Source organism: Eriocheir sinensis, chromosome 13 (assembly GCF_024679095.1).
Source record: "Eriocheir sinensis breed Jianghai 21 chromosome 13, ASM2467909v1, whole genome shotgun sequence".
Lineage (NCBI taxonomy): Eukaryota > Metazoa > Arthropoda > Malacostraca > Decapoda > Varunidae > Eriocheir > Eriocheir sinensis.
This window is the reverse complement of record NC_066521.1, coordinates 20967693-20995618: the sequence shown is the minus strand read 5'-3', so window position 1 is coordinate 20995618 and position 27926 is coordinate 20967693. Positions and strand designations below refer to the sequence as shown.

At 43.7% G+C, this 27926-nt stretch overlaps 2 long non-coding RNA genes across 5 annotated transcripts; one reads left to right on the top strand and one right to left on the bottom strand.

Annotated features, from left to right (window-relative positions):
* Positions 1-4895: 4895 nt before the first annotated feature.
* Positions 4896-6607, bottom strand: LOC126998179 (uncharacterized). 2 transcript variants are annotated; one of them, XR_007752669.1, is made up of 3 exons: positions 6472-6607; positions 6220-6408; positions 4896-6030 (listed from the first exon to the last, which is right to left on the bottom strand). It is a non-coding gene; the product is annotated as an uncharacterized LOC126998179 (long non-coding RNA). The 2 variants fall into 2 exon arrangements; XR_007752670.1 differs by having other exon boundaries at positions 6220-6345.
* On the top strand, positions 5853-6586 carry LOC126998178 (uncharacterized). Of its 3 annotated transcripts, none has more exons than XR_007752667.1 (4): positions 5853-5998; positions 6066-6191; positions 6255-6317; positions 6444-6586. It is a non-coding gene; the product is annotated as an uncharacterized LOC126998178 (long non-coding RNA). The 3 variants fall into 3 exon arrangements; XR_007752666.1 differs by having other exon boundaries at positions 6255-6380; XR_007752668.1 differs by lacking the exon at positions 6255-6317 and having other exon boundaries at positions 6066-6128.
* Positions 6608-27926: the final 21319 nt, after the last annotated feature.

The window sequence follows — 27926 nt, the reverse complement described above, 5'->3', positions numbered from 1 at the left end:
AGCGAACTGTTATCCTTTCTCCCATCGTTACAACCCCTTCAAACCCTCGTAACCCCTTCAATCATTCTCATCTTCCCTATTCTCCTCTTTCCATGTTCTCCTATCTCTCCTTTTCCTGTGTCTCCTAGTTCTTACCTAGCCAGCTTCTACCCTTTCTACTTTCACTCCAGCCCTTTCTAATCCATTATCGTCTTCCTTATTCTTTTTCCATGTCCTCCTATCTCTCCTTCGCCCTTAACCGGCCAACGAGCCTTTTCCTGCCTCGCCCAGCCCTCGCTCGGCCACATGATGCAGTTTTCTCTCTCGCTTAATTGGGCGTGTCAGTTTATGTACCGCGAGGGCCTTCACTCCGAGCCGCCTGCCAGGGAAAACCACGGCCAGACAGGGGCAGCCAGAGACGAGCGGGGAGTGTGTTAGACAGCGGCGCGGAGTGACAGGGAGGCAATGCGTATAGAGGATTGGAAATGAGGAGATTGATTGAGGAGTAACTGAAGTGGATGAAGGAAAGGAAACTAGGCGATGGAAACAAAAAGAGGGAAGAAAAAGGCGAAGATAAGGAAAGAAGGATTGATGTGGAGTAAGAGGAATTAGGAGTGACTGAAGTGAATGAAGAAGAGAAAAACTAGATGATGAAGAAGAGAAAGAAGGGAAGAGAAAGGTGAGGAAGGCAAGAACTGAAGGATGAAAGTGCAGTTGGAATGAGAATAAGGAATGACTGGAATGCCTTACCTTAACTGGAATGGAGGGACAATAGGAACAAAAAGAGACAGAGAAATAAAAAAAAGAGTGAAAATCAATTAAAGAAAACGGAGTACCAGAACGCGTTAGTATTTCAGAACCGAGGGAAACTAAAAGAAAAACAGAAAAAAGGGGAAACTAAATCAAACATCAACACACAACGGACCATCAGAGTAACTAACAGTGGCGTACAGGTAACAACTCCCTGCACGCCCGCTACATAGTTTCTCTCCCTCTCGGACACCTGTCAGCATGGATACAGCATGGTCCGGTGCACGAGGGTGAGGGAGGAGGAGGAGGAGGAGGAAGAGGAGGAGGAGAGTATACATGAAAAGCTAAATGAGAAAATGGATGAAGAAAAGGAAAATAAAGAGATGGAGGCCTAAAGAGTGAAGAGGAAGAGATGAATGAGACAAAATAATGAAAAATGAAGGATGAAAAAAGAAAGCAAGATGATGTAGAGTAAAAGGAGAAAGAGAGAAGGATTAGCAAGACAATAAGTGAAGGATAAAGGAGGAGAAAAAGGAGAATCGGGGAGATGAAATACAGAAAGAGGGAAAGAGTAGAACGTGAGGAGGAAAAGAAAGACATGAGAAGGAAAATGAAGAAAAGAAAAATTTGGATACGGAAAAACAAAAAAGGGAGAGAAAATGAAGAACAAGATTTGAGTAAAGAGGAAGAGAAGGACAAAACGAATAACAAAGATAAGGACAAAAACAAAAACAAGAAAGAGGAGGAGGAAGAGGAGGAGACAAAAACTGAGAGAGAGAGAAAGATAAAAAAATCATCAAACACATTCAATCATTTCAACTCGACGCTCTGAACTCGCATCGTCCATCCTCTCTCTCACAGCCCCCTCTCCCTCTCTCTCTCTCTCTCAAACTCCCCCCCCTCCCCCCACTCCTCTCTCTCTCTCTCTCTCCCTCGTTCACTATTCAGCAGCACACACGTTGATCTCTTCTCGCTCCTGACCGGCAACTGGGATTAGGGATTCAGGCGTAAAATCCCTCGAAGCTATTACGGCTACCATGAGCTGGGAACGAAGATTATCCCAACCTGGTCCGCCCATAATGAGAGAGAGAGAGAAAGAGAAAGAGATGTTGAGTGGGAGAGTGAGTTAGTGAAAGCGTGTACAGAAATAGAAAGAGAGAGAGAGAGAGGAGATGAATAAGAGTGAGTGAGTAAGTGAGTATATGAAAGCGATTAGAGAAAGAGAGAGAGGGGGAGAGGGGGAGAAGATGAGGGAAAAGGAGACCATGAGTAAGAGAAAGAGAATTTGAGTGAGTGAGTGAGTGAGTGAAAAAGGTGAGTACAGAGAGAGAGAGAGAGAGAGAGAGAGAAACTGCGTACGTGAGTGAGTGAGTGAGTGAGAGCATGTACAGAAAGAGAGAGAGGGCGAGAGAAGGAGAGGGAGAGGGTGAGTGAAGGGAAGGGGAGGCAACTAAGAATAGGTGCATGGAATAAGGGTGATGATAAAGATGAGGGGGAAGCACAACAGCGATAATTACGAGGCAGGAAAGGGGAAAAAATAGATAAACAAGCGAAGAATAACAAAAAAGGCAAGAAAAAAACTAACGCAGGGAAAGAATGAGAAAGGGAAGGAAGAAGGAAGAGAAAGAATACAGAAAAATAAGATAAATACAGAAATAAGAGAGAAATCGATGACGAGGAGAAAACGCAATAAACGGGAAACAGTGAACAAAACAGAGGATTGGAATATAGGAAAACAGAGGAAGGGAAGAGGAAGAGGGAGAAAAGGAGAAAACAGGAAAGAAAGGAAGATTCGGAATAAGAGGAATGAAAAAAAGGAATAATGACAATAGATATAAAGAAACAGAAAGACGGGAAAGAAAGAAAGATAGGAAATAAAGAAAGGAAAAGAAGATGAGAAATAGGTAGAGAAAACAGAAAGGAGAATAGGAAATAGGGGAAATGAAGAAAAAGGAGAAGAAAAAGTAGACGAAATAGAGGAAATAAAAGAGATAAATAATACGTAAAAGAAACAGAAAGACATAAAAGAAATAACAGAAAAAAGAGGAAGATAAAGAGGAAGAAGAAGAGGAATAAGAAGGAAGGAAAAGAGGAAACAAACAAATAAACTAACAAAACATAAAAGATCGTAAAGAGAAGAAAATAAAGAGGAAGAAGAAGAGGAAGAGGAGGAAGAGGAAGGCCCCGGTTTTGCTTTCACTCTTATTTGCATTGTGGGGCAGGAACCGTTTTGTGTGGGGCGCCCCGTTTTGTGGGGCGCCCCGTTGTCAAGAGCTATTCACGGGGCCGAGTGTCGCTGTCCTTATCTATACACCATGCCGGGGCGGGGCGGGGCGGGGCGGGGGTGGGGGTGGTGGTGATGATGGTGGTGGTAGTGATGGTTGTTGTTGATGGTTATGTTTGTTTCCTCCTCCTCCTCCTCTTCCTCCTCCTCCTCCTCCTCCTCTTCCTCGTTTTCCTTTTCTATGTTTTCTCCTCTTCTTCCTCCTCCTCCTCCTCCTTCAGATTCTATTCAGGTAAGAGCGAGGGACAAGGACCTCTCTTCTTCTCTTCTTCCTTCCTCCTTCTTCGCCTTCTCCTCCTCCTCCTCCTCCTCCTCCTCCTCCTCCACCTCCATTGGTCCAGCCTCAATGCCATCTCCATTCCCCGTCCTCTTTCTGTGTAGATACGCCATCTTTTTCATGTCTGTGCCGCGTCTTCTATTCCCTTCTTCGTCTTCTGTTAGTCTTCGTCGTTGTCCGCTTCTCCTTTCTCCTCCTCTTCTTCGTCTTCTTCAGTTTTCATCTTCATCGTTTGCCTCTTCTTCTTTCTCCTCCTCCCCCTTTTCGTCTTCAGTATTCGTCTTCGTCGTTCTCCTCTTCTTCTGTCTCCTTCTTCCCCTCGGCTTCAAGTCTTCGTATTCGTCTTTCTCCTCTTCTCCTTCCTCCTCCTCGTCATCTTCATCTTCATCATCGTCATCAGAATTATCAGCAGCATCATTACCATTAGCATCACATTTTTTTTAACTCTATATTCTTCTCCTTCATTTTTTCTTCTCTCCCTCTTGCTCCTTTCTCCTGCTTCCCCTTCCTCCACCTCCCCCAATACCCTTCTCCTACTTCACTCCATTCCTCCCTTTTCCCCCCTAACGCCCGACCCCCCATCCGGCAGCGGCCTTCACGAAGAACATTAATCTCAAGTCTTGACGCTGCGCCAGAAACACCCGCAACCTCGCAACACCCCGCTAACACAGCTTCCTGCAACACTCACACACACACCACCAACCAGGGCTGGATCAAATACTGATTTTTTATAAGTCAAATACAAATACAAATACTTTTGTTCGGGATTCCAAAAAAACAAATAAAAATAAAAATACTTATATTCCTGAATCTAAAAATACAAATACAAATACAAATACTTCTATTCCTGAATCTAAAAATACAAATAAAAATACAAATACTCCTATTCCAGATTTCAAAGATACAAATAAAAATACTCCTGAAATTATACAAAAAATATAAAGATACTTTTTTCACAAGTTTACACTTCACATCATAATTGCATTTTATCATCATTAATGCCCGGAAGGCTTCCGGGCCGAGTTTTGCTCGCTTAGGAGTGTAAAAATTGCCGGCCTTACTAAACACCCTCTCAGATGGTGCCGGTAACTAACAGGTTCTTGCCTACCACAAGCTCAAAGGGTCAACGGTGCGGAGATGAGTACCTACCGCAGCCACACACAGCTATTTTTTTTTTTTACAGCAAAGGAGACAGCACAAGGGCACACAAAAAGGAAACAACAATAAAAAAAAGCCCGCTACTCGCTTCTCCTGTAAAGAATCCGAAGAGGTGGCCGATATGGATAGATAAACATAATGATAGATAGCCATGCAGATAAATAGATAAAGAGTCAGACAAATACATGTTCGATCGTTAGATGATTTGATAGTTAGTTAGTTAATAGGTAGTCCAATAGTACCCTTGTATAGTACCCTTAGTTAAATAGGTAGTTAGATAGGTAGTCTAATAGTTAGACAGTTTGAATTAGTTAGTTCGGTAATTTTACTGTATTCTGTATTTGTTTATTTATTTATTTTTTTGGATTATTTTTTGTTTTTGTTTTATTTTATTTTGGTGTTTTTCTTTTTCTTTTTGTTTCTTTTTCCTTTTCTTTTCTTTATCTTTTTCTTTGTTTTCTTGCTGTTGTTTTTCTTTTTTGATGTTCTTTTATTTCATATCATCCTCTTGTTGATGTTCATTGGTCTGGGTGAGCCGCTTTCCTCCCAGAAGAGACCCACCCATAATTTTGGTGATGTTAGTTAGGGGCCGAAAGGTGGATGATGTTTCTTATGTTTTTCTTCTCTTGATGTGTTTTTCTCCTTGTTTTTGTTTTCCGATGTTTTTTCTGTTCTTTTTCTTCTTATTTCTTTTCTTCGTGTTTTTTAATGTTCTTTTATTTCATATCATCCTCTTGTTGATGTTCATTGGTCTGGGTGAGCCGCTTTCCTCCCAGAAGAGACCCACCCATAATTTTGGTGATGTTAGTTTAGGGCCGAATGGTGGATGATGTTTCTTTGTATGTTACTTTTCTTGATGTTGTTCTGTTATTGCTGTTACTTTTCTTTTGCGATGTTTTTTTGCTCTTTTTTTCCTTATTTTTTGGTGTTCTATTCTATATCATCCCTCTTTGATGTTCTTTGGTCTGGGTGAGCCTCTTTCTCCCCAGAAAAGACCCACCCATAATTTTGGTGATGTTAGTTTGGGGCCGAATGGTGGATGATGTTTCTGTGTATGTTACTTTTCTTGACGTTGTTCTGTTATTGTTGTTACTTTTCTTTTGCGATGTTTTATTCTCTTTTTCCCATTTTTTTGGTGTTCCTTTCTATATCATCCCTTTTTGATGTTCTTTGGTCTGGATGAGCCTCTTTCTCCCCAGAAAAGACTCATCCATAATTTTGGAGATGTTAGGGCCTGAAGGTGGATGATCTGTGTTTTTTTATTTTATTTTCTTGATGTTTAGTTACTATATTTTCCTTTTTCTGGTGTTCCTTTTTATTTTCCTTTTCTTTGGTGTTCCCATCACGTGGATTGTCTACGACATCTAACGAGCACCACAAGCCCCGGTTTATTGTTCGGAGTTTGCTCTCCTAGGCAGACTGCCTACCACGGCTGACGAGCTCCACCTGCCCGGGTTTATTGTTCGGAGTTTGCTCTCCTAGGTGTATTACCTATGACGGCTCACGAGCCCAACCTGCCCGGGTTTATTGTTCGGAGTTTGCTCTCCTAGGTGAATTGCCTACCACGGCTAACGAACCTCACCTGCCCGGGTTTGCAATCGGAGTTTGCTCTCCTAGGTGAACTGCTTTCGCTAACGACCTCCACCTGCCCGGGTTTGTAATCGGAGTTTGCTCTCCTAGGTGAATTGCTTTCGCTAACGACCTCCACCTGCCCGGGTTTGCAATCGGAGTTTGCTCTCCTAGGTGGACTGCTTTCGCTAACGACCTCCACCTGCCCGGGTTTGTAATCGGAGTTTGCTCTCCTAGGTGAACTGCTTTCGCTAACGACCTCCACCTGCCCGGGTTTGTAATCGGAGTTTGCTCTCCTAGGTGAATTGCTTTCGCTAACGACCTCCACCTGCCCGGGTTTGTAATCGGAGTTTGCTCTCCTAGGTGAATTGCTTTCGCTAACGACCTCCACCTGCCCGATTTTGTAATCGGAGTTTGCTCTCCTAGATGAACTGCTTTCGCTAACGACCTCCACCTGCCCGGGTTTATTGTTCGGAGTTTGCTCTCCTAGGTGTATTACCTATGACGGCTCACGAGCCCAACCTGCCCGGGTTTATTGTTCGGAGTTTGCTCTCCTAGGTGAATTGCCTACCACGGCTAACGAACCTCACCTGCCCGGGTTTGTTGTTCGGAGTTTGCTCTCCTAGGTGAATTGCCTACCACGGCTAACGAACTTCACCTGCCCGGGTTTGTTGTTCGGAGTTTGCTCTCCTAGGCAGATTCCCTACCACGGCTAACGAGCCCCACCTGCCCGGCGTTGTAGCCGAAAGATCTCCGGCACCTCCGTCGGGGTCCCGATGGACGCCGAGGCGCCCTGCCGGAGCCCTCCAGTCCTGCCATGCTCGCCAGGGAGACCTTGGGCTCGCTGGCGCTCCACCGCCCCGCCGATTCGAATAGGGCGGATGCAAGAACTCGCTTCTTAAAACTACCAGACTGGATTATAAAATTAATCATAAATGCCGTGAAGGCGCCGGTCACCGCGTTTATCGGCTCTTGGATGAAGGACCGATGGGCCTCGGGGACGCGCACAAGCATCATAAGGAATCCTCGCCGCGGCTTCCGGCGCAGCATCCTTTTCCCTTTTCTTTCTTACTTCCAATTTTTCTTTTTAATTATATTTTCTTTCTCTGATTGACTGATTGATTGATTTTACATAGTAAGAATTGGTTCACCAATTAACGTCTTTCAGGTGCATTGCATTCACACACCTGCTGAGGGAGAACACCAGTCGCAGGTTCGCAGGAAAAGAGCAACGCCGTCTAGCCTTGAGTCTTTTTATCCCAGTCACATCGTAAAGCTCCATCACTCTTCACTTCGCTCACTTCGTCCTTCCTTCCCGCCGCCTCCTTCGCCTCCTCCACCTCCTCTTCGGCCTGCAAGGAAACCGAATATTTATCATCCAATTCGGAGTTTCATCTCTCTCAGCGTTTCCTGTGATTGCCGCGGCCGCTGATGTCACGTACGACTGGGCCGACTGGAAAGGATTTTGAGATCGGGTAAGCGTTTTCCTTCCTTTTTTTCCTCGTCGCCCGTCTTCTGTCCACCGCCTCCTCCTCTGCCTCCTCCGTCGCCGCCGCCTCCGGTTTGCACAATGGACGCGAGGACCAAATCTTCCGCGGCACTGAAGGGAGAGAAGCGGCGAGTCCTTTCCTCCTGCTGGCCGGTCCTTGTGGCATATCCTTCCATCAGGGCAAAGAGGAGGAGAGGGAAAGGAGATAAAGGAAGAGGACCAGTTGAGGAGAGATTCAGCAGGAAGAACAACAAAGCAGAAACAAGAATGAGAACAGAAAAGAAACAAGAAGGAAGAGGAAGAGGAAATAGAAAAAGGGAAAAAAATAGGAAAACGGAGGAAAATGACGAGAAAGTAGAAAAGGAGGAAGAAGAGCTAGATAACAGAAGGAGATTATAAGAAGAAAGTAATATTGATTTGTGCAAGGGAGTGGGGGAGTGGCGCTAGGAGAAGTAAAAGAACAGGAAAATTGGAAGAAGGAGAGCACAAGTATCATAATCTTTTGACTACCTAAGACTAACTGACGATGCGGCAAAGAAAAGTCTACGGATATTCGTTACCATTTTTAAGTAAGTCAAGACCCCAAAGAAATGGAAAAGGAGGAGAAGGTGGATGTGAAATAGAGAGTACATGGATGGAAGTAACAGAGGAAGAGCATTTTTAGAAGGAGAAAGAACGTAAGATAAAGAACACTGTCAGGAAGAAAGAGGATGAGGAGGAGGAGGAGATGGAGGCGGAAAAGGAGGAGGAAGAGGAAGTGGAGGAGGAGAAAAAGAATGAGTCAGGTTTGTTTTGTATTGTATTTTGAGTTGCAGTGTTTCCTGTCCTGTTGTTTGATTGTTTGTTTGTTTTTGTTTTATTGTGTTATTAAAAGTATTCGTATTGTGTTGAAGATTAATTAGGGTGATGTGTATTATTCTCTCTCTCTCTCTCTCTCTCTCTCTCTCTCTCTCTCTCTCTCTCTCTCTCTCTCTCTCTCTCTCTCTCTCAGTAAAGAACATAAAAATTTCTCTGTCTTTCCTGAGTGGCTCGCAATATACAAGCATGACCTCCTCCTCCTCCTCCTCCTCCTCCTCCTCCTCCTCCTCCTCCTCCTCCTCCTCCTCCTCCTCCTCCTGTACTTCGTTAGGCGCGCGTGAGGCTTCAAGTGTATTTCTTTTATTCTCTTTTCAAGGTATTGTTGTTGTTGTTGTCGTTGTTGTTGTTCTTTTTTTTGTGATCAGTGAAGCGGTTTGAAGGTACTAATAACCTGTTGTGTGTGTGTGTGTGTGTGTGTGTGTGTGTGTGTGTGTGTTTGTTTGTCTATGCTCTTTAACTCTCTTTCTTTATCTCTCTCTCGTGGTCTTTTTATCTCCGTTTCTCATTTTTTTGTGGATTCCTTTGTGATTGTGGTGCGAGTGTTTGTGTGTTTGTTTTTGTTGTTGTTGTTGTTGTTGTTGTTTATCCTAAGCCTCTTTGTGTCCGGTCTAACTTCTTTTATTTTTATCCTTTACAATTTCCAAACATTTATTATTTTCGTTTATATTTCCTTTAATTTATGTATTCTTCTTCAACATGTTTGCTTTTTTTCTCTCTAGGCTTTCCTTTCTCTCTCTTCTTTATTTACCTGTTTTCATTTTTCTTTATTCTCCTTTATTATTTTCTTTATTCATCTCTTTTTCTGATCCTTCACAATTCATTAACAGCTTTTTTCATTCACATTTCCATTCATTGTTTTATTTTTTTTCCGCATGTATAGTTTTTCCTCCTTTCTCTTTCCTTTCTCTATTCCTTCTTTTTTTCATCTTACGTTTTTGTTTGTTTGTAATTCTGCTCCTGTTTGCTCCCCTCCTCCTCTCTCCTCCTCTTCGACCCAACTCTGATCATTCCTCTGTTTTCTTTTCACAATATTTCCGTCACTTTTCTTCTTTTCTTTCACCTTTCTTTTAATTTTAAGCTGCATCATAATATCTTTCCTTCCGGTTTTTCGAATTTTCATGATTTTTTACGTTCTTACTCTTCTCACAATATTTCCGTCACTTCTCTTCTTTTCTTTCCCCCTTCCTTTTAAACTCCTTCACCTCCTCTCCTACTCCCTTACTCTACGTATTACTCCATCACTGTTATCCTATCACTCCATTATAACTTTTATCCTCCTTCATAAGCTACTTCCCTTCCTCTGTTCCTCTCTCCTTGGTTCTCTCCTTTTGAAGTGATGCTGCTGCTTAATGGTGAATCCTGCTTCCCTCTCGTCTTCTTTTATTAATTTACGTCTTGATGGTGAGGGAGGAAGGGCGTGTTGGTGCTCCTCCTATTGTGAGAGTGAGTGAGTAAGTGAGTGAGTGAGAGAGAGAGAGTGAGGGAGAGAGAGAGTGAGTTAAGGCAAGGGAGAGTTGGTTTGTGTGTGTGTGTGAGAGAGAGAGAGAGAGAGAGAGAGAGAGAGAGAGATAATTAGGAAGAAGCAGATGAAAGGTAGTGGATGTGGGCGTTGTCATGTGTGTGTGTGTGTGTGCGTGTGCGTGTGCGTGCGGCTGCTTGTGAGCGTCTCCAGCCAACCACACAAACACACACACACACACACACACACACACACACACACACATACGCGCGAACACAAGGAGAATCAGAAAATACTCTAATCAAATCTTTTTCTACCTCTCTTTTTTCTTTTCTTTTTTTCTTTTTCTTTTTTCCTCTCAGGTCACAGTGGCGCCAAAATGACCTCAACCTCGCACAAAACTGACCCTCGTGTGACCTTTTCCGTGTGTCGAATTATTACTTTAGCTTTGACCTTTTCTTCTCTACATTTACTAATCGACACTGCAGTAGAAGACTTAGAACAGTGGTAGTGGTAAGAGTTAGTGTATGGAGCGGTGGAGTAGTGCATATAGGATTGGATGGAATAGATTGATGTGGATAGCTATTATGCATATTTACTAATCAACAATGCAGTAGAAATACATAACAATCAGTGGTAGTAGTAGAGAGAAGTGATGGAAGGGAAAAAGCAGTGTTTGTAGTTGTTTCTGTAGTGAATAGAGGAGAATATTGTAGAGGGTCATTCAATAGTCGTAACTACAATATGAAGACCCAACAGAAAGTGGTAATGGTAGACAGAGGTATGGGACGATGAGGTGGTTGAAGTAGAGGTGGATAGAGCAGTGTGGAGCAGTGGTAGTGGTGGTGTTTACTGAGGGGATTGGCTTCCGAGCACAAACAGACTTAACCACAACCCCTTCCTCTCTCTCTCTCCCTCCCTCCCCTTCCCCACCAACCCCGCCCTCCAGCCTCGCCCGGGCCTCGAAGCAGCGCCCTCCCATTGTGTGCAAGAACGAGCGCAGTTTTGTTTACCGGGATTGTTTGCCGCAATGAGCACACTTTTGTTTGTTGGAATGAATCGACTCGTGGATGAGAGACGGGAGGAGGGGGGGGAGGAGGGACTGAAATGGGGGAAAGGGTGTTAGAGGCAGGGAGGAAGGGGTTCAGGGGATGCGAAAAGGGTTTAGGGAGAGCTAGAAGGGGTGTTAGGGTAGATAGGAAAGGTTAGGGAAGGGAGGAAGGGTTTAGAGGGAGGGAAGAAGGATGGAAGGATTGAGGGGAGCAGAGGGAAAGGTTGAGTGAGGGAGAGGAAGAAAGGGTTAGGAGAGAGAGGAAGATTTTAAAGGGGGGAAGAGGAAGGGAAGAAGGGTGGAAGGGTTGAGGGGAGCAGAGAGAAAGGTTGAGTTGGGGAGAGGAAGAAAGTGTTAGGAGAGGGAGGAAGATTTTAAAGGGGGTAGAGGGAAGGGCTGATGGAGGGAGAGGATTGGGAAGGGGATGGGAGGGAAGGGTGAGAGGGCGAGGGGAAGGGCTTAAGGGGAGGGGGAACGGTTTTAAAGGAAATTGAGGGATGGCTTTTGTTCACCACATAACTCAACGGGGCTTTCTCACTTTCTTTCTTTCTTTCTTTCTCTCTCCCTTTCCTGTTTCTTTTTCCTCTTTCTCTCTTTCAATCTTTCTTTCTCGCTTGTTCTTTCTTCCTCCGTTTTTAGTCTCGCCTCTCTCTTTCTCTCTCTCTCTCTCTCTCTCTCTCTCTCTCTCTCTCTCTCTCTCTCTCTCTCTCTCTCTCTCTCTCTCTCTCTCTCTCTCTCTCTCTCTCAACCCCACTAGAGAGCGAAATAGAGCGAGGAAACATTTACGCACTCACTTCCCACCTGAGAGAGAGAGAGAGACACAGAGACAGAGAGAGAGAGAGAGCTATTCCTGTTTCCCTGTTGGCCAATAACTCACTTTCTCCCATCGCAGTGAAATGTGTACTGAGGGGAAGAGAGAGAGAGAGAGAGAGAGAGAGAGAGGGAGAGAGGGAGAGGGGAGAGGCGCGTTGGAAATCGAATATATGAATGGAAAGACAAATGGTGATGCAGACGCCGTGTTGAAGAATAAACAGAACAGTGCAGTTTTTTCGCCTCAGACTCTAACGAACATGAATTGGGTCTTCTATATTAATTGTTTGTTAGTGTATATATTCAGGCTACACGAGAGTTAATAGGACATGAATTGAGTCTCGCGTGTAATAATAATAATTTGATGTATATTCAGTCCATGTACACGAAATTAAATAGGACATGAATTGAGTTTTGTGTGATGATATTTGGTTGATGTATATATATTGAGTCTACCTTAAATTATATACACTGACCTATGTTTTATTTTTTATTATTATTGTTAGTTAATTCAAGTTTATTTTCGTGTTTTTTTTATTTTTTGTTAGTTATGTTTTCTTAGTTTACTTCAGTTGTACGTTCATCTATCATTTTCTTTTTATCTTCCTTCCTTATCTTTTCTTTTTATATTCTTCTTTCTTTTTTATTTTATTATTGCTTGTTAATTCGCGTTTATCTTTTTTTCTTAGTTATTTTTAGTTAGTTCAGTTATTCTTAGTTTACTTCAGTTGTACATCCATCTCTCATTTTCTTTTTATCTTTCTTTTAAATTTCCATCTCTCATTTTCTTTCCAATATAATTCTTCCTTTTTTGTCACGGCTATTTTGTTTATCCTCTCCCCCTCTTCATTCCCTTTTTCTTTTGGCTCTATGTATATCTATCTAAATATTTTATCTCCCTTTTTAAATTTCCATCCTTCGCCTTTTTTTTCGATACAAGATTTATTTAGTTTTAGTTTTGATCGTTATTCTTCTGTCTGCATTTTCTGTCTTATTTTTCCTACGTCTATTTTTGGTTCTCTCTACATTGCTTCTCCCTTTTATCTCGTCTATTATGATTTCTCTCACTTTTATCACACTCGAACCATTTTTTCCTCTTTATTCCTCTTAAATCTCCATCTTTCGCATTCTTTCCGATACAATTTCTACTATTTTTTCATCTGTCTGCATTTTTGTCATTTCTAACACGCCTATTTTTGGTTCTCTCTGCATTCCTTCTTTTTATCAAGTCTATTTTCCTTTCACTTTTATCATCTGAACCTTTTTTTTTCTCTTTATTCCTCTTAAATCTCCATCTTTCGCTTACTTTCCGATACAAGTTCTACTATTTTTTCTTCTGCCTGCATTTTTGTCATTTCTAACACGCCTATTTTTGGTTCTCTCTGCATTGCTTCTCCCTTTTATCAAGTCTATTTTTCTCTCTCTAACTTTTATCATCACCACCAGGGTTCCTTTTTTTCAGCTCCTCTTTTTTCCTCTGTATTCTAAAACGTATCAGGTCACTATTCAGGGCAGGGAGGGAGAGTGAGTGCGTATATCCGTGCAAAATAAAGGTTTAGGGGCGCGTTGGGAAATATCCTCTCACACGAAACAGAAGGGCACGCAACACACATGGGAAATACAGTGTTGACGGCGGTGTTGGTGGTGGTGTCTGGCGCTGGAGTGATGAGAGGCTGATTGACTGCCTGCCTGACTGACTGACCCGAGCTTCCTCCTGTAAACGTTGGCTTGTAGAAAACGTTATGCGGAGAAACGTTTATGAAGAGAAAGTGTTGATTTGTGTTAGAGAAAAGGAGAGAGGGAATTTTGATACGTGAAAAGAGAGAAAGAATGTTGACTTGTGCTCTCTTTCTCTCTCGCTCTCGCTCTCTCTCTTAATTCGTAAAATCCTTAAATAACTTTTGAATTCCTCGTATAAAAAGTATCGCTTGCACTTAATGTTGCGTGCAGTACTCGAACCCACAAAAAAAGATCAATACTCAATAAAATCATCAACGTAGAAAATAAAATAAAAACATTAGCGTCACGAAAGCGCAAAGCAGCTGCAAAAGTCCTTATTCGCAAACATGAAATGCAGGAGTCTTTATCAATGTTTTGTTTTACCTTCGTTTATCTTTCAGTGCGATATACTGTAAATAACGATAAGACTCTCTCTCTCTCTCTTTCTCTCTCACTCGTTCTCCCACTCTCTCACCCACTCTCTCTCCCTCTCTCTCTCCCTCTCTCTCTCTCTCCACGTCCTCCCAATGGAATCAAGAAAAATCGGAAATAAAAGGGATGGCAGCCAACGGAAGGGACGCAGATGGTTTGTGGTTTGATATATTTCCTATCACGTTATTTATTTTGTCTCTAGAGCTTATCTGCTACAGGGGAGAGGAGGAGAAGGAGGAGGAGGAGGAGGAGGAGGAGGAAGAGGAAGAGGAAGAGGCGTAAGGGAAAAGAGAAGGGGAAAGGAGGTCACGAGGAGAGGGAGAATATAGGGAGAGAGAGGAAAGGAGGAGGAGGAATAGAAGTGGAGGAGGAGGAGGAGGAGGAAGAGGTAGTGTAGTGGATTGGTTGAAGCGGTTTATTTTTTTCCATTTTTCTCTCTTCCCTCTTCAGTCTTTTTCTCCTTTGCTCAAAAAAATAAAAAGTTTGTCAATTTGGAAACTCTCTCACACGTTGATTCAGGAGAGAGAGAGAGAGAGGGGGAGAGAGAGAGAGAGCGGGGGGGGGGGGAGGCGTGCTGGCATACTGGTGGTGATGGTGGTGGTGGTGGTGTTGATGGTGGTTGTTATTGTATTGTTCATCACCTATACTTGTTGGCGATGGTTATGGTGGTGATGGTGGTAGTGGTGGTGGTGGGTATTGTGGTGATGGTGGTGGTGGTGGTGGTGATGGTGGTGATGGGGGTTGTATGGTGTTGTTGAATGTATATTTTTGGTGGTGATGTGTATGGTGGTGATGGTGGTGGTGGTGGTGATGATGGTGGTGGTGGTGGTGGTGGTAGTGGTGATGGTGGTGTTGGAAACGTGACAGTGTAGAATATATTAATAGTGATGTTGTTGTTGGTGGTGGTGGTGATGATGGTGTGTGTTCGTATGTGTGTTAGTGATGATGAAGAGTGAATGTCAGATCAACAATGTAAAAAAAAAGTGAAAAAAATAGTAATCAATAAACAGTAAAAAAGAATAAGGAAAAAAAAGCTTCCCACACAACATAACAAAAGCTTACACCCTCAAGCCGTTCCCTGCCGGTCCGTTATTTACTCTCTCTCTCTCTCTCTCTCTCTCTCTCTCTCTCTCTCTCTCTCTCTCTCTCTCTCTCTCTCTCTCTCTCTCTCTCTCCCCTTCCTCCCTCCTCCCTCCTGCAACAACACAAACGTTATCAGAAAACTCGTAACGTTTCACTCAACGCAGGAAGGAACAATGGCACGCACAAACACAAAAAAATAAAAGAAAAAAAAGAGGAAAAAAAAGAATAGGAAAGAAAAGGCGGCGGCAATGTGGCATGTTGGGCGTTTCCCTGAGATTCTATTCTTTTCACCTCGTCCGGAATCATTTTTTTTATCCCACGTACACACACACACACACACACACACACACACACACACACACACACACACACACACACACACACACACACACACACACACACACACACACACACACACACACACACACACACACACTCTTATTGTTCTTGGTTCCGCAGACTTAACAAAGAGGTATAGAAAGCGATTGAAAGTAGAAGAGAAAGGAAAGAAGGACAAGGAAGGGAGGAAAACGAAAAACAGATGAAAGGGAAACAGAAGGAAAGAAGGGCAAGGAAGAGAAGGAAAGAGGAAAGCAGATAAAAGAAAGAGAAGGAAAGAAAGGTCAAGGAAGAGAAGAAAACGGGAAGATGATGAAAGAAAGAAAAGAACGAAAGAAGGCCAAGGAAGAGAAGACAACGGGAAGCAAATGAGAAGAAAGAGAAGCAGAAGGAAAAGAAGGGCAAAAAAAAGAAAGGAAGGAAGGAAGAAAGGCGGAAGGAAAGTAAGGCAAGGAAGGGAAGAAAGAAGAAAACAGATGGGAGAAAGAAAAGCAGAAGAAAATAACGGATACACAAACTCGTAAAAACAAAGGAGAACAATGAAGCAGAGACACACCTAACCTGACCTTTCTTTAACCTGAATCTCCTCGAAGTCCTCCACTAAACCCAAGTCTCTACAGCTCTAAAGTAATAAAGAAAAAACGAAACTATATGAAAACTACCTCGTAAAACTACCTCTGGATAGGCCTCTCACTTCCCTCCTTTAAAAAGTATCAGAAACTCTTAAGCACTGCGGAACTTCCCTAGACAAGGATTTCTTCGGCTGAGGGAGAAAGGGAGACAAGACCCGGTAACTCCTGGATGTGTGGTAGAGGGAAGATTGTGTTGCCGGGGAGCGTCGCCCATACAAGAGGAGGGCATGGACACCTCTCCTCCTGAAATTGACCTATCCTTCGGCCACTCCTCTGAACTCATTTAAAGGAGCAGCGAGTTCGGGGCTTTTTTTATTATTGTTTCCTTTTTCTTTGCCCTTGAGCTGTTTCCTCTGCTGTAAAAAAAAAAAGGGAGAGACTCGGGACAATAGAAGAATCACCAAACAGTCTTATAGGAGGCTCTGGAGGTCTTCAAGCAACTTTGACTCCACTCGTAATGATAAACAGGAGAGAAAAAGTTGTTGCCGAGAAGTTTCATCTATACAAGAAATTCAGAACATTAGAAAAATTACCAAAGAGTCTATGGGAAGGACTTGAAACATCCCAAAACATCTAGAGGTCTTCAATATTCAGAATAAACGGGAAATAAATCATTGTTACCGAGGAGTTTCAGCCATTCAAGAGGTTTAGAACTACAGAAGAATGACCAAACAGTCTTCGGAAAGGACTTGAAGCACACCGAACATCTATAGGTCTTTACTCTTATGCCTGAACGAGATAGAAAAGGTTCCTGTCATCCATATAAGAGTGTTAGCATTCCCAACGACACGAAAGTACCCATAACAGACACTGACATGATTTATAACTTTCCATGCTCAGGACTACAAAAGAGAGCCGCCAACCAAGGAGTTTTAAGAAGGGATGTTGAGTATTCTAATCCTTCCTTATTAATTTTGTCTTGTGTTATTATAGACGAGCCTTATTATACCCAGTTAAGACTCACTCATATAATCTTCTTGGCCTCAGGTATAAAGACGAAGCACTATAGCCACATGAAAACCATGAATGGACGCCCTAAACTATTGAATAACCCGTGAGTACCATTGAGAGAGAGAGAGAGAGAGAGAGAGAGTAAAGTAGGGACTCTGAAGGTAAAAGGCAGTCTTGTTTATCTCTCTCCTTTAGATCCTCCTCCTGTGTTCCCGCCTGATCGCTGAGGTGCATTGCTTTTATTTCCCTGTTGCGAGAATCCTGTTGTTGACGCGAGGCTGAAGGAGGAGGAGGAGAAGGGAGGATGGGAGGAGAATTTGGAAGCATGAAGAAGAGGAGAAAAGACTAGCAAGGAAGACAAGGGTATAGGAAACGAATGAAAGGAAAAGGAGGAACAAAGAAAGGGAACGAATTAAAAGGAAAAGGAAAAGGAAAGTAGGAGGAGTAAAGAAGAACAAGGAAGGAAAGAGAAGGAGAAACGGAGAGGAGTAGAAGTGGTAAATAAGGACAAGAAGAGAAAGAAAGGAGGAAACAGATTAAACATACTCGTGGAAAAAAAAGAAAGATTAAAGAAAGGATAAAAAGAATAACACATGAAAAATTCAAAAAAAAGCAAAACAACCTCACTAAATCAACACACACACACAAACACACACGAACTCACCCTCCCACACCCACACACAAACTCCCCCCCCCCACCCACACAACCCCTCCCCTCCCCTCCCCCCCCACACGAGAGGGGAAGGAGGGTCAGAAGAACGTGTTGGCTCGTGTTGGTTCGTGTTGGTTCGTGTTGGTTCGTGTTGGTTCGTGTTGGTTCGCATTATCTTGAGGCAACAGCTTCGTCGTACTCTGCCTTCCTCTCGTGAGCCGACTGGACACGAATTTACGAGGTTGTTTGTGAGCACGAGTCAGCGAGAGAGAGAGACAATACACCTTCCCACCACCTCCAGCACTCACGCCATCTCTCTTCCCAAACACGTATATTGTTCTGAACGCATCTCTCTAACTCTCTCTCTCTCTCTCTCTCTCTCTCTCTCTCTCTCTCTCTCTCTGTTTTTCATTTTTTGTGTGTTTTTCTTTGTTTTCTTCGTTTTTTTTCTCTAGAGATATCATGTTTTTTTTCTGTTTCCTTATTTCTCTGTTTTATTCTCTTATCTTCGTTCCTTCAAGTTCCCCTTTTGGTTCCTTTTAAGCTTTAGTTACGATTAGTTTTGTTTAGTAGTGATTTTCTTTTCGTTTGCGTATGTTATTATTTTTTTCGTATATTATTTTTTTTCTTTCCTTCTTCCCCAAAAAGTCTTCAGGTCCTTATGTCACACCTCTTTCCCCTCGACACCTTTTTCCACTTCATTTTCTCTTCCTTTTTTACGGGGAACTTTCCTTTTTTCCTCTCATTTTCACCTCCTCCTCCTCCTCCTCCTCTGGCCCCACCCTTCCTCCTCCTCCTCCTCCTCCTCCTCGTCTAAAAGCTCCATAATGTGCACCACCCCACCCATTATCGTTCCCTTTTTCTTTTCCTTCTTTTTGGGGGACTTTTTTCATCATATCACTTCGCCCCATGTCCCTCTCCTCCTCCTCCTTCCCCCCATCCTCCTCCTCCTCCTCCTCCTCCTTCTCCTCCTCCTCCTCTCGCTATGAAGGCAAGTTTATTGGTAATTTGCGTGCCTTGAAGACGGGAAAAAAAGAAAATCCGACGAGGAAACAGAGATTGACTCCTTAATGCCTCGCCTTTGCCGCCCTCAGAAGACTCTTACCGCTCCTCCTCCTCCTCCTCCTCCTCCTCCTCCTCCTCCTCTTCCTCTTCCTGGTTCGTGTGTCTTTAAGGCCAATCGTAGCGGGTCTCGAGTGGTTTCAGAATTGACTGCGTGACGGATTGACGAAGGAAATTGAAAACGTTTCTTGGGTGCCGTCAAGGGAGAGAGAGAGAGAGAGAGAGAGAGAGAGAGAGAGAGAGAGAGAGGGAGAGGGAGAGGGAGTCTGTATGGCTGTCTGTCTTTGGAGGACCCGAGAAGGACTAAAGGTTATATTCTTAAACAGATCGGCGCCCAAGCTGTTGTTGTTGTTGTTGCTGTTGTTGTTGTTGTTGTTGTTGTTGTTGTTGTTGTTGTTGTTGTTGTTGTTGTTGTTTTCCACGCAGCCGCCAGGACAACACAGCAAACACATCAGTAGAAAACACACACAAACAGACAAACACTGGAGATGAAAGGAACAACCACAACGAGGGGGAGGAGGAGGAGGAGGAAGAGGAGGACAAAAGAGCGTAAAACAAAAACAAAAACAAAAAAAAGTATAAAAATGAGACCAGTACAAACGATTGGTGTGGCTAATTTGTGTCACTGGTGGCGCTCACTCGTGCGTCCAATATTGCTGAAGGGACGAAAAAAAAGGACAAAAAACGACTCCTGCTATGCCTGTCTGTCCGCCTGTCTCCCTGTCTGCCTGTCTCTGTCTGTCTCTCTGCATGCCTGTCCCTCTGTCTGTCTATCTGTCTCTGTCTATGTCTGTCTCTCTGCATGCCTGTCCCTCTGTCTGTCTATCTGTCTCTGTCTATGTCTGTCTCTCTGCATGCCTGTCCCTCTGTCTGTCTGTCTTTCTGTCTCTGTCTCTGTCTCTCTCTGCATGCCTGTCCCTCTGTCTGTCTATCTGTCTCTGTCTATGTCTGTCTCTCTGCATGCCTGTCCCTCTGTCTGTCTATCTGTCTCTGTCTATGTCTGTCTCTCTGCATGCCTGTCCCTCTGTCTGTCTATCTGTCTCTGTCTATGTCTGTCTCTCTGCATGCCTGTCCCTCTGTCTGTCTATCTGTCTCTGTCTATGTCTGTCTCTCTGCATGCCTGTCCCTCTGTCTGTCTATCTGTCTCTGTCTCTGTCTGTCTCTCTGCATGCCTGTCCCTCTATCTGTCTATCTGTCTCTGTCTATGTCTGTCTCTCTGCATGCCTGTCCCTGTCTCTGTCTGTTTATTTGTCTCTGTCTCTGTCTGTCTCTCTGCATGCCTGTCCCTCTGTCTGTCTATCTGTCTCTGTCTACCTGTTTTTGTCTACCTGTCTCTCTGCTTACCTTTCTGTCCGTCAGCCTACCAATTTTTCTACTTGTCTACATGCCAAATTTTCTGCCTTTCTGTCTATCTACCTATTTATTTTCCTGTTTTCTTGTTTACCTTTCCGTATCTACCCGTTTTTTCCTACTTTTCTACCGCCCTACCTGTCTACCTTCCTGCTTTTCTGCTTAACTACCTCCCCATTACTTGCTTTTCTACCTGTTTATCTGTACATCTTTTTCTATATCTGCCTGCCTACCTCCCCTTCAACCAACCTCTCTACCTATCTACCTTCCTGCTTTTCTGCTTACCTACCTCCCCCTTACTTGTTTTTCCACCTGTTTACCTGTACATATTTTTCTACGTCTACCTACCTCTCTACCTTTCTCTCAACCTCTCTTCCTATCTACCCACCTACCTACCTACCTATTGACCTGCTTTCCTACCTGTCTGCTAACCTACCTGCCTCCCTTCCTGCCTCTGCCCGCTTGTCTGTCAGCGCACAAACGGTCCGCTTTGCACGTGTTTGTTCACGGCAATGAACAAACAGAGGAGGCCACGCACCGGACTATTGCAGCGGCGGTGGTGCTGGTGGTGGGGGGGGAGGGGGTAGTGGTGGTGGTGGGGGGCGGGTGATGGTGGTGATGGTGGGGGGCGGGTGATGGTGGTGGTGGTGGGGGGCGGGTGATAGTGGTGATGGTGGTGCTTGAGTAACTGTTATTGTGCTGGTTGTTGTTTTAGTGAAGGTGTAGTTTTCTTCGTTTTTTTTTTACTCTTCTTTATTTTTCGTTTTCATGTTCACTGTTATCGTGCTAGGTGTAGTTTTCTTTGTCATCTTTCTTTTTTTACTCTTCTTTATCTTTCGTTTTCATGTAACTCTTCTAAGTGTTATTTGTTCTCCTTCCTGTTCTTAAAATTGTGGTTCTTCGTAATCTTTCCCTTTGTCTTCCTCCATTTTTCGTGTTCTTCATGTTAGTGTTATTTTTACTATTAATGTTTTTTTCTTACCATTAATTTCCTTCACTCCCTCTCCTTCACGCCCTTCACTCCCCCAATCGCTCTTAAAATTGTAGTTCTTCGTAATCTTTCTCTTTTCTTCCACTATGTTTCGTCTTCATGTTAGTATTATTTTTCCTGTTGCTGTTTTTCATACCATTATTTTCCTTCACTCACTCTCCTTCACGCCCTTCACTCCCCTATCGCTCTTAAAATTGTAGTTCTTCGTAATCTTTCTCTTTTCTTCCTCTATGTTTCGTGTTCTTCATGTTAGTTTTATTTTTCATATTGCTGTTTTTCATACCATTATTTTCCTTCACTCCCTCTCCTTCACCCCCTTCACTCCCCTATCGCCATCCCTCTTCACTCTCTTTCCTTCCTTTCTTCTCTCTATTCTTCTCCTATTCTTGTCATTCATTTCCTCGACCTTTCTACTCCTATCTCCTTCCTCCTCCCTCCATTCCCCTCTTGTCCTCTCTCCTTCCTTCCTTCCTTCTTTCTTTCGTCTTTATATAACTATTCTTCTTAATCTCCTCTACTCCCCTTTCCTCACCCTTTCCTCACTTCCATTATCCTCTCCATCTCCTCCTTCCCTTTCTTTCCTCTCTTTTCCTTTTTCTGTGTTAGCAATGGACGTACAAACTAAAGTGACTCCTGAACCAGACACTCTCGACATAAGCTGCACACCTGTCCTCACCTCTTTCAAACAACTAATTACCTGTCTCTTTGTTCTTTATTACATTCTTATTCAGCGTAGCATTTGTTCACCACCACCACCACCATCACCACCATCACCATCACCATCACCATCACCACCGCATCTCTCTCCCACCCACGCATCCTTCCTCCCTTCCTCCACCGCCCTCCCCCTTCCCCTAAACCTTCCCTTTTCATCCTTTCCACCTGCACATCCCTTCCATTCACATCTATTCTCCACCATCCCACCCACCTACTCCATTTCCACTTCCCCACCCCTTCATTCTTCATCCCTTCCACCCACACTCATCCCTTCCATTCACATCCCTCCACCCTCCCATCTCTCCCATCCACTTACTCCCATCCACCCAATCCCATCCCTCCCACCCCCTCTACACTCCTTTCCACCCCCTCCATCACCCTTGTAAATAGTCCCAAGTCATTAATATTAAAGATACTCTCCCGTGGGCCGCTAGCACATACCATGACAAGGTGCTGGTTGGTGTTTACACGCCCCGCCAGCACTCAGCACTCAGCACCTCGCCGGAACTGAGGTCGTGGTCGTAAATTGTTCCCGGAAGCACAACATAGACGTTCAATAAAGGCCTGGCAGAGAGTGAAGGGTTAAATATATGTGTGGAGAGGGAGGGCGTTGAGGGCGTAGTGGCAGTAGTAGTAGTGGTGGTGGTGGTGGTGGTGGGCTGCAACTTTCTCCCAACTCATCCCACGGCGTAAAAATAAAGTAATAATGCCGTTCGTTGGCTGTTATGCTGTAAAGTGTTGTGTGTGTGTGTGTGTGTGCGTGAGTCGTATTTGCTTCACCTGTTTTGTGTTTTGTGTTTTTAAAGGGTGTAAGTTTTATTGTTTTGCGTTTGTTATGTTTTGGTGTTTTGCTGCTGATGTGTTTTTTGGGACTTTCGCTTTGGTTCCGTTTGGTAATGGACGTGGAAGTGTGTTAGTTATTTTCGTTATTCTGTTTGTGAGAGTATTAGCGTTAGTGAGCGTATTTGTATTGGTATTAGTATTAGTATTGGTATTGGTATTGGTATTAGTATTAGTGTTGGTATTAGTGTTAGTATTAGTATTAGTATTGGTATTAGTATTTGTATTAGTATAATTATTAGTATTGTTCTACCTGTGAAAATATTACTGTTAGTGTTTCTTTTGTGTCGTATCTGTATTGTTCACTTTTTCATGTCGCCTCCACCACCTCCACCATCACCACCTCCACCACCACCACCATCACCACCACCACCACCAGCTGTGCCTTCCCCCTCGCACCAATATATCGGTTTTCCTAACGCTCTTCGACTCCCCTCTTTAATGGCAGTAGCAGCAGCAGCAGTTGTAGTAGTAGTAGTAGTAGTAGTAGTAGTAGGAGTAGGAGGAGGAGGAGGAGGACCAATTGTAGTAGTGGCGCCAATAACAATCGCAGTTTTTTCCCATTTTCCTTTTTTTCCATTGAAGGTTTTAAGGCTTTCCGTTTTGTCACTCGATGAACGAATGACTCTTCCTCTTCCTCTTCCTCTTCCTCCTCCTCTCTCGCCATCCCTCTCTTCCTTCTTCCTCCTTTAGTTTATCTCTTCCACTTTCGATGAACAAATTACTTCCTCCTCCTCTTTCTCTCTCCCTCTCTATTTCTCTCCATCCCTCTGGCTCCTTTCCTCCTCTATCTCTTTTTGTTTTCCACCTTCATTCCATCTTCTCTTTTCTGCGTTTCCCTTCAGCCCTCCATTTCTGTCTTACCTGCCTTTCCTTCCCTCTTTCCTCTCTCTCCGGTCCTCTCTCTCTATCTCCATCGTCCTTCTCTTCTTTCCTTCTTTCCCTCCTACCTTCATTCCTTCCTTTCCTTCCCTCTTTCCTCTCTCTCCGGTCGTCTCTCTCTATCTCCAACGCCCCCCTCTTCTTTCCTTCTTCTTTTCTTTCTCTTATTTCCATCTTTAATTCCTCTCTCTCTCTCCACTCCTCATTGATTCTCTTTTTCCTACATCCCTCTCCCTTTCCCATCGTCTCTCTTTTCCCTCTTTCTCCTCCCTTATTCCAAGCAATCAATCCTCTCTCTCTTCTTTCCCCCATCCATTTTTCTCTTTACATTCCTCACTCATTCTTCATTTCCATTTCCCTTCCTCCTCCCTCCCAACCTCCTACTCATCCCCTCTCTTTTCTACCTCCCCGCACTCCTCCTCTCCCCTGCATCCTTCCTCCCTCCCCGTTCCCTTCCTCACTCCCCTCCCCCTACACACTCTCCTTACCCCCCCCCCTTCCTCCTCCCTTTTTACCTCCCCCTCCTTACCCACCTCCCCCCCCACTCTCCTTCCGACTCACTGACCTACGGCATCGCGAACTGAGTTTCCAGAATACTAATTAAACAGAAGCTGCTTTACGTGCGCCGGAATCAGGACTCGGAGCTGTTTGGTTGTGTGATTGTGGTGGTGGTGATTGTGGTGGTGGTGGTGGTGGTGGTGGTGGTGGTGATGTGCTTCTGGTATGAGTTAATATAAGGTTTGTGTGTCTATAATTATCTTCGTCTCTTTCTCTCTCTTTCTTTTCTCTTGTCTTTTTCTTTTCTATCTCTTTCTCTTTTCCTATTTCTTTCTCATTTCTATCTTTTCTCTTTCTCTTTTTTTAATTCATCTTTTCTTATTTATTTCTCCTTTCTATCTCTTTCCTCTCTCTTATTTCTTTCTCCTTTCCATATCTTTCCTCTCTCATTTCTTATCTCTCTATTTCTATCTCTCTCTTTTTTTATCTCCCTCCCTCTTTTTATATCTCTTTCCTCTCTCTTATTTCTTTCTCCTTTCCATATCTTTCCTCTCTCTATTTTTATCTCTCTCTAATTCTATCTCTTTCTCTCTTTTTATCTCCCTCCCTCTTTTTCTATCTCTTTCCTTTCTCTTATTTATTTCTCCTTTACATATTTTTCTCTCTCATTTCTTATCTCTCTATTTTTATATCTTTCTCTCTTTTTATCTCCCTCCCTCTCTCTCTCACCTTTCGCAATACCTGTACAGCATCCCTCCCTCTCCCACACTTTCACTTTCCATCCCCCTCTCCCTTACCTGTCCCTGCCTCTCCCCTCTCCCTCCCTCTCTCTCTCTTTTAGTGCCAATTTTTCTTCTCCCTGTTCCCCTTCCCTCCCTCCCACCCTCTCCAACACCATCACTAGCTCTCCCATGTTTCCTCTCCCTGTTTTTACTCTCCCTCCTTTTTTCCTCTTTCCTATCAGCCCCTCCACCATTAGCACGTTATCTCTCTCTCTCTCTTTCTCTCTCTCTCTTCTTTCCCTCTTACTTTAATTCCAAAACTAACAAATTATCTTTCCCTTCTATCTCTTTATTTTATGTCTTTTCTTTACTATCTGGATAATTCTTTTTTTTTTTTTGCATTAGAGGACTTAGTAATAAAGGAAAATATAATATTACTCTCTTCCTTTTCTTCCTTTTTTTTCCATTATTTCTTTCTTCATCTGTTTCTTCCTTCCCTCCTTTCTTTCTTCTCTTCCTTTCTTCCTTCCGTGTGTCCTTTCGATCTAATATTCTGAACCTTATCTTAATTTCTTACCTGCCATCTCTAACGTCCTCCTCCTCCTCCTCCTCCTCCTCCTCCCATTACTATAGTGAGATAGAATGAAGCAAAGAAGAATGAAAAGTGCATTGTCCCCTCTTTCTTCCCCTCCCCATTCCTCCCTTTCTCCCTCCCATCCCTTCCCTCCTCTCCCTCTCCTTCCCTCTCTTTCCCCTCCTTCCCCTTCTTCCCTTTCATCCACTCTCCCTCCCCTTGCTTATCCTTCTCACTCTCCTCTCTCCCTCTCATTTACCCTCTCCAATCCCTTCCCTATTTCTTCCCCTCCTTCTTTCTTCTCCCTTCCCCTCCCCTTTTCCCCTGCCCTTCCCCTTTTCCTCTCCCTACCCCTTCCCCACTTTTCACCATTTTCCCTCCCCTTCTCCCTCCCCCTCTCGTCACGTCCCCCGGCCATCAAAACAAAGACGAAGGGAACTAGAAGGCGTCAGGGGCGAGGTAAGGGGCGTCGTAAAGTCCCAAGCTCTTCTTCAGTTCACCATCACGGCCTCAACGACGCTAAGGCCAGGCAATTATAGCCCTTTAATGACCCTGCACTCTGCCACACCCTCCCTCCCTGCCTCCCTTCCCTCCCTCTTCCTTCTATTCTTCCTTCGCTTCTCTCCCTTCTCTCTCTATCACCATGCTTTGCTCCCTTCCACTTCTTCCTTTTTTTCCCTTCTCCTTCTCCTCTCTCTCTTTCTACTCCTTTCCATCTCTTCTCTTATTTCTTCCTCTTTCTCTTCTTTCTTTCTCTTTGTCTCCTTCCTTTCCTCGTGTACTTTCAACCTCTTCTTCCTTCCACAATCGCTGTTTCTATCCTTTCCTCCCGTTCATTCACGTTCTCTTCCACCTCCTCTCCTTCTTCCTCCTTCTCCTCCTCCTCCTCCTCCTCCTCCCCCTATCAGAAACAGCATCACGCTAAGCCAAGATAATTTTCCACTAATAGGTTTCGATTGGGTCTCTAATTTGGTGCCGAGGGATGTTGTTGTTGTTGATATTAGTGTTGTAGTAGTAGTAGTAGTAGTAGTAGTAATAGGTGTTGTTGTTTTGTATATGTAATTTCAATTCTTTTTTTCTTTCCATTGTTTGGTATAAATATTTTGTTCTCCTTTTTCCTTTTATATATTTTTTTCTTTTGTTTTCGCTCTCCATATTTTTTTTATTTGTCTTTATTCGGATTTACTGTTGTTCGAGTTTACTTATTTTTTTAGACGAATTTCTGGCACTGAATCCTTTCTCTTTCTCTTCCCACCTCCTCCTCCTCCTCCTCTTCCATCATCTATCTCTCCCTCGCTTCATTCCTACCCTCCTCTCTCTCTTTCCCTCTCTCTCTACTATATCTCCTTTCCCTTCTCCCTCCCTTCCTTGCTCTCTTCCTCTCTTCTCCTCTCTTCCAATCTCTCTCTCTTTCTCTCTTCCCTTCCTTGCTTCCTTCTTCTCTTCTCTCCTTCATTCTTTTTCCCTCTCCTCCCTTCTACTCTTGCTATTTCCCTTCCATTCCTTTCCTCTTCCTCTGCTTGCCTCTCCGTCTCTCTCTTCTCTTTCTTCTTTCTTCCCTTCCTTCTCTTCTCTTCTATCTCTCCTTCCCTCCTTATTACCCTTCCTCTTTCCCTTCCTTCCTCCCCTCCTTCTCCTCTATCTCTCTCCCTCCCTCTCCTCCATCACTCCCTCCCTTCAACCCTGTCTCCTTCTTTTCCTACCTCCCTCCATCTCCGTTCTTCCCTCCCTCCCTCTCTCTCTCTCCCCATCCCTCCCTTCCTCCCTTCCTCATCTTATCAGTCACACACCATTACACCCTTTCCCTCACACCTCCATGTCTCTCTCTTTCTCTCTTTTACTCTCCCTCCCTCTCTCCCATTCCCTCTCTCCCTCTCTCCCTCTCAGACTTCATTAGTTTTGCTTGGCTTTTGAAATTTAATACGAGCTGCAATTTCGTTCTTTTTTTAATTATTTTCTCTCACTTCGTTGTACCGGAAGAAGCACTCACTCACACGTAATAATCTACTTTAGGAGGTTGTAATAACGTGAAATACCTGCAACTAATTCCTACCTGCGCGCACCTTTGATTAAAAAAAGGTGTTATTAGACGAATGAAAGTGAGTGTGTTCAGCGTTCAGGTGAGTTCCGGCCCGCCAGCCAGCCAGGTAACGGTGCCAGAAAATAATGCACCTGTGATTTCTTGTTAATGAGTTGCACCTGAGATTAATTGAAATAGTGTTGAGAGAGAAAGTGAAAGTGAATGAGTGAGGGAATGGAGAGAAGAATGAGGGAGGAGGGAAAGAAGGAGGGAAGTGGAAATAAGGGATAGAGAGACTTTGAATGGATGGAAATAGTGTCAAAAGAGAGAAAAAGAAAAGGAGAAAAATGAGGGAAGGAGAGAAGAATAAGGGAGGGAAAGAAGATAAGGAAAAAAGAGGAAAAAAAAAGGAGAGAAAAACTTTGATGGAACTGAAAGTGTTAAAAAAAGAAGAGTAAAAGAAAAAGAAAAAACGAAAAAGAGTGAGAGAAAGAAGGAAGGAAGAGCGAGTGAAGGACAGAGAGAGAAAATGAGAGAATTGGTTAAAAAGAAAAGAGAAAGAAAGAACAAAGGAATACGACGGAGTGAAAAAGGGAGAAAGAGAAGAAAAAAAACAAAAAGTGAGAAAGTAAAAAGAAAAATAGAGGAAAAAAGTGAAGAATGAATGAACGAGAGAGAGAGAGAGAGAGAGAGAGAGAGAGAGAGAATCTATGAACTGGAAGCATCGTTTGCTCCCCATTGGCCCATAAATTCGGACGAGGTGCTGCCCTAGATAGCG